The 12,852-nt window shown below is 42.9% G+C and overlaps 1 protein-coding gene across 5 annotated transcripts in view; it reads left to right on the forward strand.

Moving 5' to 3' along the window:
* Window positions 1-7,338: 7,338 nt before the first annotated feature.
* DNAJC13 (DnaJ heat shock protein family (Hsp40) member C13) overlaps window positions 7,339-12,852 on the forward strand; it is a 78,898-nt gene continuing 73,384 nt past the window's right edge. For 4 of the 5 annotated variants that reach the window (XR_003093286.1, XM_025200249.1, XM_025200248.1 and 1 more), the window contains exon 1: window positions 7,421-7,515. The gene's annotated coding sequence lies outside the window, so the exon portion shown is untranslated. Of the gene's footprint in view, window positions 7,516-12,852 lie in introns of all 5 variants that reach the window. The other variant, XM_006020625.3, reaches the window with a different exon arrangement.

Consider the following 12,852-nt stretch of genomic DNA (forward strand, 5'->3'; position numbering starts at 1 on the left):
ATATCAGGTCCCATGAATGTGTGCACATGCCCAGAGACAGCCCATGACACATGGTTGGACACCGCTGGCTTAGACCATCTTTCAGGTCCTCCATAGATCAGCTCACAGCAATAACTCCAAATCAGACCAACACTGAGTTAGCAAACGTTAGCCCACAAAGTACATTCATAGAGTCAGTAGCTGGAGAATAAATTAAACTAAAAATTAAATCAAAGAACTTTAATGTCTGATGTTAAAAAGTTTATACTTTTACAAAATGGGGTGGAGGGATTCCAAAACTTGCATCCTGAGGTTTGTCATGCCCTGTTTCACTTTTGGGACCGAGTCTGCTCGGTCCAGCTCAGTATAAAGCTCTCATGTTGTTACTTTTGTCTTTTTCCTCTCCTCCTCCTGGCCCACTATCTTTACATTCCTTCTCCTAATATCCACGGCAATAGGCCCAAATTTCCACAGGATGACTCATCCACCCACTTTGACCAGTATGTGGTTGCTTTAAGTATTTCTCAAAATCCTTAAGGATCATTTAAGCTGTCCCTCTGCTTTGTCTTCTTCTCTCCTTAGCTTAGGTTAATGACTCCTAATCAGACTTTCTTGTGTTTGTGCTATGCCCATTATCTGAGCACAACTGGCCCAATGTTGGCTCCTTTTCTGGTCATTAAGCACTCATTCCTTAGACCCTTCCAGAAAATCATTGTACCACTGAATTTAATTTGTGCAAAGAGGCTGAATCTGGGCCTACTATGGCTGTAGTCCCACATTAGGGAAGAATTCAGCACATGAAATCTAAATATTCTGAACTAAGGTTGTAATTACACAGATTCATACCTTATAGACTAACTAAATCAGAGATATGTAGCATAAGCTTTCGTGAGCCTAAGTTTACTTCATCAGTTGCTGTGAAAGGACATGCACAGAGCAGTGTCTCAAACAGAGTGATCTGAATACAAGACAGGAAGGCGGGAGGGCAGTGCTGGGAGATGCAACTAATTAATAAACCCATAGGGACAAAGGGGTCACAAAAGGTAATCCAGATAATGAGATAAGAATCCATAGTCTGTTTAGATCATACTTAAGATTACATGGTCACATGAGGGTGGATGAACTTTTGCACCTCCATGGAACCCATTTGATTCTGGCTATTGCATCTGCCTGGATCAGGCTGGCCTAACTAACTACTGAGCAATAACCATTTTTGTTTATTAAACAATCTTTTAAAGGCAAAAAGATTATTATCACTTGTTTTTTGCCTTTTAATTTAACAGGAAAGTTGTTGGCCTTCCAGCAACGGAAGCTTAAGTCCACTACTTTTATACAGATCATGTACAGAAAAGGCAGCATATCTCTAGCATCACTCACCGGTATGACACAAATCTGTCATGTAAGGATAAATTCAGAGCATTAGACCAAAGTTCAGGTTCCTTGAATCATTAGAAACAGTCTAATGGTTCTTTCCCATCAACACGAGTCTAATAAAACAAAAAAGAGCACATAATGAAACAATAATGTTAGCAGTTGCCTTATATGTGTTATACTCTGTGGAAAATTCTCAACTAGAGTGCTAAGTACAACATTTTGAACTGGTAGCAAATTTTAAATGTAGAAAATGAGAACAAGAGTATATGAATGTTATAAACGTGGAAAATTGGAAGAAAAACATTCATATGCTCTAATAGGATGAATACAGCATTTATTATGACACTATTAAAATTACAAGAATAACAGCTCTTGGATATTAAGTTGAATAAAACTTCAAAACATGATTGATCAATAGCTAAGCATATTACAAAGATTTGTTAGAGATTAGCCTGGATGGTATAGTAAATAATTTGAAATAATTTGATGTAAATATGAATAATGGCTCGGTAAAATTGGATTTATTTTTGAGTATTGTGTAGCCTGGCTCATGACTTCAGGGATGCCAGGAAACAGTGGTGCATTATAACATTGTATTTTAGGTTAAAAGCATCATATTTAATGCAGGTTTCTTTTTATAGCTCCCTGTATTAGTCCTGGCAGGGCACACATTACTCTCAGTGGGAGCATGAACGAAAGAAACCAATAGATCAATAAAATGAATAAAAGTGAAAGAAAGCACACTACTTTCTCTATTGACTCTATATACTCCTTTAAGGAATGTGTAGAGAATCACATAGTATTTATTGCTCTTTACAAAAGGAGTATATTTGTCTTAAGAGATGAGTTATTTTAAAGCTTTAGCTAGCATATTTGAAAAATTCACAAAAACACTACATTAAAATAATGTGAATATGGCACTCTCAAACCATTAATGTTAGGAGAAATGGGTGGTTGTGGACATAAATTCATGGATATCTGCAAAGCACTCAGACACTATAGAGATAAACACCATGCAAGCACTCACTAGGAAATTAATAATTTGGCATTTAAAAGTCTGAAAAGTGAACAGTAAATAAGGCATGGGAGCATAACTGAATAATGAAGATAAAATAGTTAAGACATCTTCAATTGAGAAGGTTACTTGGATTCATCCAGCAGAGCAAAGAATAACAATTGATACTTTTATTTTTTCAAGAGGTAATGAAGGGAAACTAAGGGGGGAAGGTTATGTGAAGTTACAGTGGAGGGAGGGAAGCTATGGTGGAAATGTTTGTTGTGCACATATGCATGGGGAACTGAGAACAGTAACTGAGCAGAGGAGGGGCCCTTATGGTAGCTAACGGAGTAGAGGTTGTAGGAATGTGAGAACAGTTTAGCATGAATCAGTAACTTGAGGATGCTGCTTGTTAATAATTTAGTAAAACCCAGTAACTGGATCTTTCACCTCATTAGCCCAGGATATATTTATTATCAAGTTATTACCAGGAAGTACCTAAAAATTATCATTCATTTAATGAATCTATCAGGAGAAGAGAGCTATTCATGGGTAAGAACCTATAGTTATAATTGAATTAATATTTCAGAAGATAAAAGTAGCAAATACCATAGTTGTCTCTGCTTATTTAGCCTGTAACAAAATGTGGGTATTTCCATTTTTGTGAAACAAGTACAAACAGTGATAATACACCATGGACTAGATTTTTAAAGGTTAAGTGACTTTTTTTTTGTATCTGGAATGAAATGTGAGCACAAATTTCAAAATTTGGGAAAGAAACATTTAAAGTCAAGGAGGAGAGTTAGGTGTACTACTTACTTTGACTTTCAGTGGGACTTGGACACACACATTCCTCTTGTCCATATGAAAATCTCCCCTTAACGATTTATTTCAGTTGTAGGAGCAATCTGGTACTGTATCGACGTGTCCAAATATCACGACTATTGGGTGCAGACATAAACATAAAGGGAGAAAAAAGAAGAAAACATAAAAAAGAAAATATAACTAAGAAATTATGTTAGCAAAAGTAATACTGAGCTGCATGTAGATACAATCCATACTAAGGCCTTTGTGGAGTCTCAGTACCCTATGGAAAACACTGACATTCTACCTCAGTGTACATAGCTTCTATACTCCATTATTATATGTATTTGCAGGATGCAACAATCTCACACACAGCCAGTTGGGTCTGCTGAACAGAAGAGGTAGAGCCATATCGTCTCTATTTTATTTACAGCATGCTGTGCCCACAAGACAATATAGGTTGAAGGAGTCTCTGTTTTGCCTGGACTACTAGAGCATAAAACTGCCAGGATATTGTAGACAGTAAAAGGTCAAACACACCTCTTTTTCTTCTCTCCTCACTGCAAACAGGCCAGGCAGAAGCTGGCCTGTGATTTCTGTGAAGCATAGTAAATCTGCTTTAAAAATGTGGAACTCTGATGTGTCACGTTATTAAAAATGATCAAGATACCTTATTTGTTTTTTCTGCAGACATAAAGTACAGTAGCTTTCTGCTGTACTAAGACTGTGTCATACTTGAAAAAATTTAGTCATACTAAAAGAGCGCACAGCCTTTTAGATTAGGTACTGATCACAGAAATAGTCTTACACGGTGTTAATTATTCAGCAGTGAATTAGAAATCTTCATTCCTTCCGGATTCCAGTAACTGGATGGTAAGGAGAGACTTGTTCGCAAGACTGGAGGACACCTGACTTCTGTGCAAATGACAGTATTTAAACTGACAAGGTCAATCTGACATCTGAAATTGTTTTTTAAAAGTAAGATGTGGAAGTAATGAAGACAGTTGCATTTCTCCAGTATGGGTTAAGGCTATGAGTTTTTTAGCCCAGAACCAGACACCAAAACTGTTTTACTGCTTTATAATTCTTGTTTTTAATAATCTAAGAATGGCTTCAGACCTTGTTAAAATATGGCTGGGGGCAGACATTCAAAAAGCCTGAGCCTGAATTGATTCAATCTTTGCAGGTTAGTCTAACCTGGCTAGGCTAAGCTGGTTCGTAACTGTACAGACATCCCATCTGAACTGAAGAAATGCAGGCACATGCCTACAGTGGCTCAGGCTAGAAGCTGGGGGCGTTCTTGAGCAGCCCTCCTTTCCCTTCCCTTCCCAAGTGCTGAGCTGAGGGGGTGTGGCCAGACTTGGGCAGGATGCTCTGACTAGGGAGGAGTTTCCCCTCTCCTCTCCCTCGCTTCACCTGACCAGCGAGGGAGCCAGCAGGGAGTTGCACAGCATTTAGTTACACAGAAGGGAGTTACACAGGGAGTTGACAGCATTTAGTACCCCATCAGAAAACAAAAGCCTCTCTCATTAGTTCAAGCTCTTCTTAAACAACCTTTTTCCAAGGAAGGAACAGAGGGACATTATCAGCTACCTGTTGATTAGCTCCAAAAAGCCCTAAGTGGACACTGTCTTGTCTGCCTTTGTCCTGTCTGCCTTGCACAGACAACTCTCAGCATTAGCTAGCATAACACATGCTGGCTGCAGCCCATGCTCTGGAGGGGAATCCCTGCTTGAGCAGGGAGTGGTGGAGGGTGGGGTGAGTGAGCAGGAGGAAGCCAGGCAGATGTTGCTGTACCTGCAGTCTCTGCTGAAGCTCCAGCCAAGGAGCAACGGGGGTGGCAGTCCTGCGGGGCTGGAGTAGAGAGGAGAGCCCCATCCAGGGCTGCAAAGCATCTGAAAGCCTAGGGAACTCTGGCTGAACTTAAACCAGAAAGGGGTCAGGGACAAACACTGCATTAACAGTTTTGACCTCAGTCAGTTAAATCTGATACTACATTCAACCAAGTTTATCTCAAATTGGTTTCAGCCATTTTCAAACTGGTTTACATGCACTGAATGTCTGTTCTATTACAGGTTTAAACCAGTTTTTGATCACTTAAACTGGTTTATACGTAATGTCTGTCCCTAACCTAAATGACTGCGACAGCCTGCAGTGAAATCCTAGTTCCACTAAGTTCAGAAGCAAACTTCCATTTGACTATAGGGGAGCCTGGATTTCATACCTGGTGTTTTCTTTACTGCCATATTTTTTTTTAAATGACTTAGACTGAAGGTTATAACAAAATACAATTGTGAGGCCTAAACTTGCCACGCAGCCTTAAAAAAATCAGTTAGAGTATCCAAAATGCAGTATAATGCCCAGAAAAGATCATGCAACAGCTGAAGAAAATAACCTGTTGTGTATGGTACAAGCTAATGTTTTCAACGCTTGGGAGCTCTCAGGGTGCTTATACATGAGCAGGGAGGCTGCTCTGATGCACTGGAATTCCAGTGTGTCAAGCAGACTCAATTAATCAAGTCTGCTGGAGTGTAGCAATTACCGTGCTCCAGCAGTCTCCTGTGTCTTGTGTATCAGTGTCCCAGAGTTGCACTATTAAAATGCCTCCCACCCCTCCTGCTCCTGGAGTACGTATTTAAAAGCCTTCAGATAACACTGAACTGTTTTAATGTCAGGAAGGCAAGTCTGTATCTTTGCCATCAGCATTTTCAGGACTGTTCTCTCCATGAGACATTGGTTTAATATACCACTAACACCCTTTCCCTTTACACCTAAATGCATCTGTAACCCAACAGGAACAGGGTTTAAAGTGAGAAAAGTGTCCTATGTCAGCTGGTAAAAAAGTGTTACCCAGCAGAAGCGGTTTCCTGATGTCCTGGAGAGAATCAAGTGGCAGGACACCCTCTCTGAGGATGTGGGTCCCTGGTGCATGAGCCTATACACCACCCTGATCCTGCAAACCACTGAGGATCTCAGCTGGCAGCTCCTCCATGAACTGTCTCCACAGGCATGCATCCAGCACACTTCACAGACTCCCCTGCCACCTGCCCTTCTGTGAGCAGAGGGAGACTCTGGCACACACCTACCTGGAGTGCCCTAGGCAATAGCTCCTTCACTGCCTCCTTCAGGTTTTGGCTGCACTACTCCCTGCACCTTTTCGTTTCTGCACTCCCCATCCGCAGCCCCACCAAGTCCTGGGACCTCCTGGTCAACCTATACCTGGCCCTGGTAAGCTAGCAAGCTACTGACCCAGAAGAAAGTAGGGGACTGCGGGACTCTTTTAGCCGAGGGACCCCTGGGGAATACAAGGCCATTTTCCTATCCCTGGGATCACACCTCTGGACAGAGTTTCACTGGCCAGTGTCCACTGCCTCCCTGGACTTATTCCAGGGCCAGTGGGCACTGCCTGGCAGGGTCTGTGAAGTGTCCCTTCTTGGTGTGCCCGTTTTTGATTGTCACTCCCATCCCTGTTTTCTTGTTTAGTTGTCTGCGCTAGTCACATGATGTGCATTTAGCACTCCCCCATATTAAAGGTCAGGAGCTTTTAGCTTTACTGGGTGGGCATTGGCCCCACCCCCAACGCACATCACAAAGGCCTGCTCCCTCCCTGGCTCATCCGTCCTTCCTGCTTCTGCTTCCCTGCCTCATCTTGCTCCCATCCCCTTCATCACTCTGCCTCCTTTATCCAGCCTCCTCCTCTTTCTCTGGCTCTTATCCTCTCTCCTCCTGCCCCTTTCCTCACTGCATGAGCCCCACAACCAGGAGTCACCACACAACCACCCCTTGGGACTGACTTGGTGTCTTTCTCTCTTACATAATCCTCCTCAGGTCACCTCCCTAAGACGCCACTTTACCCCTGTTTTCAAGCTCTTCCCTCAGCCTCCAGGTCGCCTAATTACACCCCACACCAGTCCCTCCCACCTTCCCGCGACTCCACAGCTTTCCGAGTCCCGCCCGCCTCAAGCCCCGCCCACCCCAAGCTCTCCACAGGCCCCGCCCCCTCACTGAGAACCCGCCCGCGCCGGGAAGGAAGCCTCTCCGACTCGCGCATGCGCACAGCCCTCAGGGGCAGGGCCGTGCCCCTTCAGGAAGGGGGGAGGGAGTCAGCTGAGCGGGTCCCGTGACAGGCCGGGCCTGGCCGGCGCATGCGTATAGAAGGCGGTCTGCCTGCCTGAGTCAAGATGGCGGCCTCCACGGCCAGGCTCTGAGGGACTTGGGGTGCAGCGGCGGCGGGGCGTAAGGCTTCGCGAGGCGGCGGCGGCAGGAGCAGGAGCAGTGGGCGGCAGGAGCAGGAGCAGTGGCTGGATCTGCTCTTGGCCGTCACTGCCGCCGGGAGCCTGGGAAGCGCAGCTCCCGGCCAGGTGAGCTTCGTGTCCCCGCCCTCGCCCGGGAGCGGCTCAGGGCTGCGAGGGGGGCCACGGGGTCCCTGTGGTGCTCCCCGCCCGCTGTGCTTTGCCACTGCCCGCCGGCGGGCTCTGCTGCTTTCCTTTGCCTTCCCCCCCTGGGGGGGACGTTGGAGGCAGAGCTGTGGCCCCTGGAGGGCGTGAAGAGCCCGAGGAGGTGTGAAGAGCCAAAGCGGCAGGGTCAGACCCCAGATGTGCCTCGGAGTCCTCTGCCGAAGGAGCTGGCACTTCTTGAAGTAGCGGGAACCTGAGGTGCCTGGGTTGTGCTCCTCTCCTTTCCCTACCTGGAGTCTAACACTGCTACTGAGGGTTGCAGAAACAGCCCCCTGAATAAATGTTAAGTAGCCACCGAAAGAGTCTTGCCTGCTAGTGAGACATGTGGCTTGGAGCCTTCTCAGTTGGTGGAGACATTTGGAGCAAGACTCTGGCATGCCAAGTAGTTACTCAGCCAGCTTCTTAGAGGGACAAGTTGTCCTTTGCCAGCTTGTGGGCACAAATGCCCTTCCTCAGGCGTAGCTCCCTGTGCCTGGAGAAGGGTGTTTGTGCCCAAAGGTGTGCAAAGACTTCTTTTTTAACTATTGAGTTGGTCTAATAAAAGATATCACATCTACGAAAGAACCTTGCCTGCTAGTGTCTTAAGTGCTACAAGAAACAACCCTAGAGGGGCAAGTGGCATTCAGCTCCCCAAGGCTGAGCACTAACAGGTCTTGTTGATCTCGACCCCCAGTTAAGCTTAAGGCTTTATGTCCTTTTATTTTGGGAGCTGGAGTGTTGTGGTGCAACAGGCACTGGCTTGTTTCTGTTTTCCATGTGGTTGTTCAAGGCTGTTTATCTGCTGCTTCTCTTTTTTTTTTTTTTTTTTTTTTTTTTTTTTTTTTTTTTTATTAAAAGGGGTTTAATTCATATATAAAGAGAGGGTGCAGGGGCTAACTGGTAGTGTTTAGTAATATTGCAGCTGTGATTGGCCCAGGAATTATGCAAGAGGCAAGGATGTTTTGGTTGATATCTTGTAGTGGACCAGCTGTATAGCTGTGGTAGAGTTGGACAAGCTTTTGAGTGCAAAGCTTTCTTCTTATTTTCTGAAGAAAGTAAATCAGTGATTCCTTCCTTTCTCTTTCCTTCAGTAGTGGGTAGAGCTGTAAAATTGAAAGGGGGAAGAAATTCCCAAGGGATGACACTGTTTCCATTCTTGAATTGAAAGAACATGTAGGGTGTCTGTATTCCACAACTGAGACTGTTACAACAAATGCTGCATAACTTTTAGGCAGACAAGGTTCCTTGGGTGAATCTGATATTTTTTATTAGACCAACCCAAAAGCTTGCTTAATAACTATTTTCCAACTATTTGAGTTGGTCTAATAAAAGATATCAGATTCACTCAAGGAACCTTGTCTGCCTATGTCCTTAGACCAACACGGCTACAACCTACACCCCTGTATAACTTTTAAAATGCTACATTTCTATTCTGTCATCTGGCTGAGCCCATTAACATGTATCTTGTTCTAATCCCTGTGTGCTGTGGAAAACTAAATGCTAACCAACCGCACCACTGATGCTTCTAGGGTAAAAGCAAATGCGATGTTTATTAAATAGGAAAAAAAACAAAAAAAAAACAACAACAACAAAAAAAAAACCCTCTTGCAACTAAAGTGGAATCCTTAAGTATTCAAAAAAGTAAACTTCCTCCACTAAAAGAAGTTTGGAAATACTCTTCACTTTGTATAGTCTTATCCCTCTTTACTTTTTCTTCCATGAAACAACTGTTTTTGGGAGGGATTTTTTTTTTGGTAACATCTTGTATATATGACTGGCTTCTTCTGGTGACACATTGTACATCATAGTTTCCTTTATACATACTTGTCTTGAGAGATTGAATCAGACTTCAAGCATTTTTGTTTGAAATCTGAATTTGCAGGATATTAATGTAGAAGTAATCTTTCAGAAAAAGGCTTGCTAGTTTCAAGTTACTAACAACTGGAATGTTATTTCAAACGTCTTGGATCATAATTCTTCAGCTCTTCCCCATTGGAAACCCAACCCCCACCCTAAAAAAAAAAAAAAAAAAAAAAAAAAAAAAAAGCCCAACTTCATCAGGCCTCAAGCAACTGAACTTTAAGTAAGTATTTCTTTTAAAAAACATACTTATGAATTTTTTTTTTAAAAAGCAGAACCATCTTGTTCTGTTGGTAACTGCTCAAACTGCATACAGTAGAAATAAGATAGACATGAATTTTCTGGGCATGCTTCTTGTGTAGTGGGGTGTTTTTTTGGGGGAGAGGTTGTTTTTTAGTGGTGTGTGACCCCACCAAGGCCGTCATAAGATGACCAGTAATCCTATAACCAGCTTTTTGTATAGTCTCAAAACTAGAATACTACAATATTTCAATGCGTCTATTCAAAGTTGAGAAATGTGCTATAGGGAGAGTATTAGCTTAGGTAATGCTTAATGAAACTGCTGAAATGAAGCTTGTCTCTTGTACGAAGTGGAACTCTTTTTGTGTATAATAGGCTGTGAAAAGGAATTTTGTAACTTTTTCAAAGTCTTGTGTTCATTTCTTTTATGCAGTTAGAAGACCATCAAGAAGGAAAAATACCCAAAGCAAAAAACCCCCCTTCTGTTTTAAGGTCATCTTTTGAACATATGGCTTGAGACCTGTTAATTTTCCACTTGGATTTAGTTCTTTGTAGGGTAGAATATGGATTTAAGTCGTAGGTCTTCAGCACATGTCTTTTGCAGGGCATATTTCCCACTAGACTTTTTTTTTCCTCTTGATTGCAGCCAAGGAAATGGTGACAGGGAGAGCCAAGTGTGATATTGTTTGAAGAATGGTACTTGCTCTGCTGGCCGTGGGCCACCAACAGGTTAGGGGCCCACTGTGTGTGGTGCCAGGCCTACAAACAAGCATCAGCTTTATGGAATGGAACTTGTATTTGTTTTGACACCCTTGTAACTTGAACCAGAGCCACAAGATGTTACCTTGTTCTAATCTCTGTTAGCTGTAGAGAGCTAATACATGTGGAATCAAAATGCCCCTACTCACCTTCTTTTCTTTTTTAATTTTTTTTTTCGTTCTTTCTTATCCCCCTCCTAGTAGCTTTAGTTCAACCTCTTTCCACTTGATTTCCAAGCTATGCTCCCTCCTCTCCTCAGTCTTCCACATCATGCTTACTGTCACTCTCTAGTTCTAACTCCTTTGTCTTTCATTTTGTTGTCTTAGACTAGGTCTACTTTGCTTCCCCCCCCCCCCCAAATAATTACGTAACACTTGCATACAAAGAACCCAACCAAAAAATCGTGTTACTAGCATGACCCCTCAATCAATGTTGGTTCCAGTTGTGGTTTCTTCATGGTGTCTTATCTGTTCAGATCAGTGGCTGTCAACTTTCTGTAGACTTGGGGCACTCTGGAAAATGCTAGTTTTTGGTTTCTGCAGTTCTTTACACAAGAGGCTTAAAAAAATGAAATTTTTGAGTTCATTTTGTGACTTATGTGTAAGTGTTTGCACACCCAAGAGTGCTAATATTGTGCAGCATCCTGGCTGAGAATTGCTGATTTAGATTTTAGGGCTTTTTTGGAAAGGACCATCTTATTCTTTGAAGCCCCATCTGAGTTGGTGTGTAATGTTTAGTTGATCAGTAAGAGCTACTATTATAGGAAGACCCAATTGTACACACTCAATTTTGACCAATGTGTTCCTACTCTGTCTCGGTCTTCTGCACTTCAGAGTGCCTGGCTCTGCAAAGGAGAATGCTGCTTGGTTCCTGAATAACTTCATGCTTAAGAGCACTATCTGTGAACTCGGTCGCAGTACTGTGTGCAAAGTACTGATGCTTAAATACTTACAGGATTCAGGCCTTAGTTTCTGATTATGGTATTAGATGCTAGGTATCAGCTGGCTTTCTTGCCTAAAATAGGGACTAACAAGAACATTCATTTTCGGTCTCTGTAGGCACATGAAGATAAAGTATTGCAAGAGCGAAATAGGGAGTTAATGCTAAATATTTCTTGTATGGGGTAACCCACTAGTCAAGGTAAAAGATGTGTGCTCTGTGTTATGTCTGCCTGGCCTCGGGGTTCCACAGCTCTAGTGATGTTTGTTCAGTGTGCCTTCTTACTAAATACATGCATCCTAACATGCTGCATGCGATGCATGGAAAATGCAGGTATTGCTTCCAGCACCCAAGCTTATTCATGATGTACAGTTGATCAATTGAAGGTATTGCTAAACTTCCTCTGTCTTCTGGCAAGCTAGTCTAAATTCTATGAGATGGCTTATAAGATTTGAAAGGATGATATTTTTTTAATTGCATCAGGAGTTGGCAGACAATAGCCTGCATAGCCCCAGTAGGATACAGGAAATTGGTGGTACAGATCTGTGCTGTCACCCATGTTCTCCTCCTCTTTTTCCCCACCCCCCCTGCAGCAGTGCTCCCCTCCAGTACCCCGGCCACATGTCAGAGCAGCAGTAGTGGGCTGTTGGATGGAAACTTCTACCCCACAACTACAAATTGGGCAAGCTCCAATCCATTTCGGGTAAAAGGCTGCTGGTCCTTTAGTAAGTGACTTTTGCGTGCATAAAAAAAAAATCTGTCTACCATCTTCTAAGCTATGAAGATGGTATAAGCCATAGTTATACTACCTAGTAACACTGAACAGTATCTGTAGTTTTCTGGCCTACAGCATGAACAAGTCATCCTGGTTAGTTTTGGATGCATTACAATAGTGTTGAAAAAGTTAGTTGTGATCAGGCATTATAGGAGCTTAGGGAAGGATTGCATCCGGCTCAGAGCTTAAAATGACCAACTGAACCATTCACGTACTACATCTTAAACTACTAGATATTGGGCAGGGAGACCAGGTGGTAGTAGTAATGACAACAATCTTGTGGAGACTATTATGTATGGCAGCTCTGCAGGCATGTGCTTAATGGTAGTCTACCCAGGCAAGAGAAAGTTAATCAAAATACAGATATTTGTTTAATATAGATTCTGAGTCGTATATCTTAGTTGAGCTATTCTGATTTAGTAAAACAGTCTCGGATGCTTTGACTCTTCCCCTCATGATTAGAATTGTAGGGTAGGTTTATTGAAGATTAAGGTACCCAGGTTATCTTGTAAGGTAGGGAAGATACCCATGTTCTGGCTGCAGCTGTTCCAGATGATTTCTTGATAAGATGCTGTTTTTCCAAAGAGCTTTTTGTCCAGTCACATGTGCTCTACAGCTTCTCTCCTAGCACTTGCTGAGCCAGCAGGGAAAATTTGGAAATGAATGCTGGATTTGTGGATAGCGGTTCA

Source organism: Alligator sinensis, unplaced genomic scaffold (assembly GCF_000455745.1).
Source record: "Alligator sinensis unplaced genomic scaffold, ASM45574v1 scaffold54_1, whole genome shotgun sequence".
In the NCBI taxonomy this organism is placed as follows: domain Eukaryota; kingdom Metazoa; phylum Chordata; order Crocodylia; family Alligatoridae; genus Alligator; species Alligator sinensis.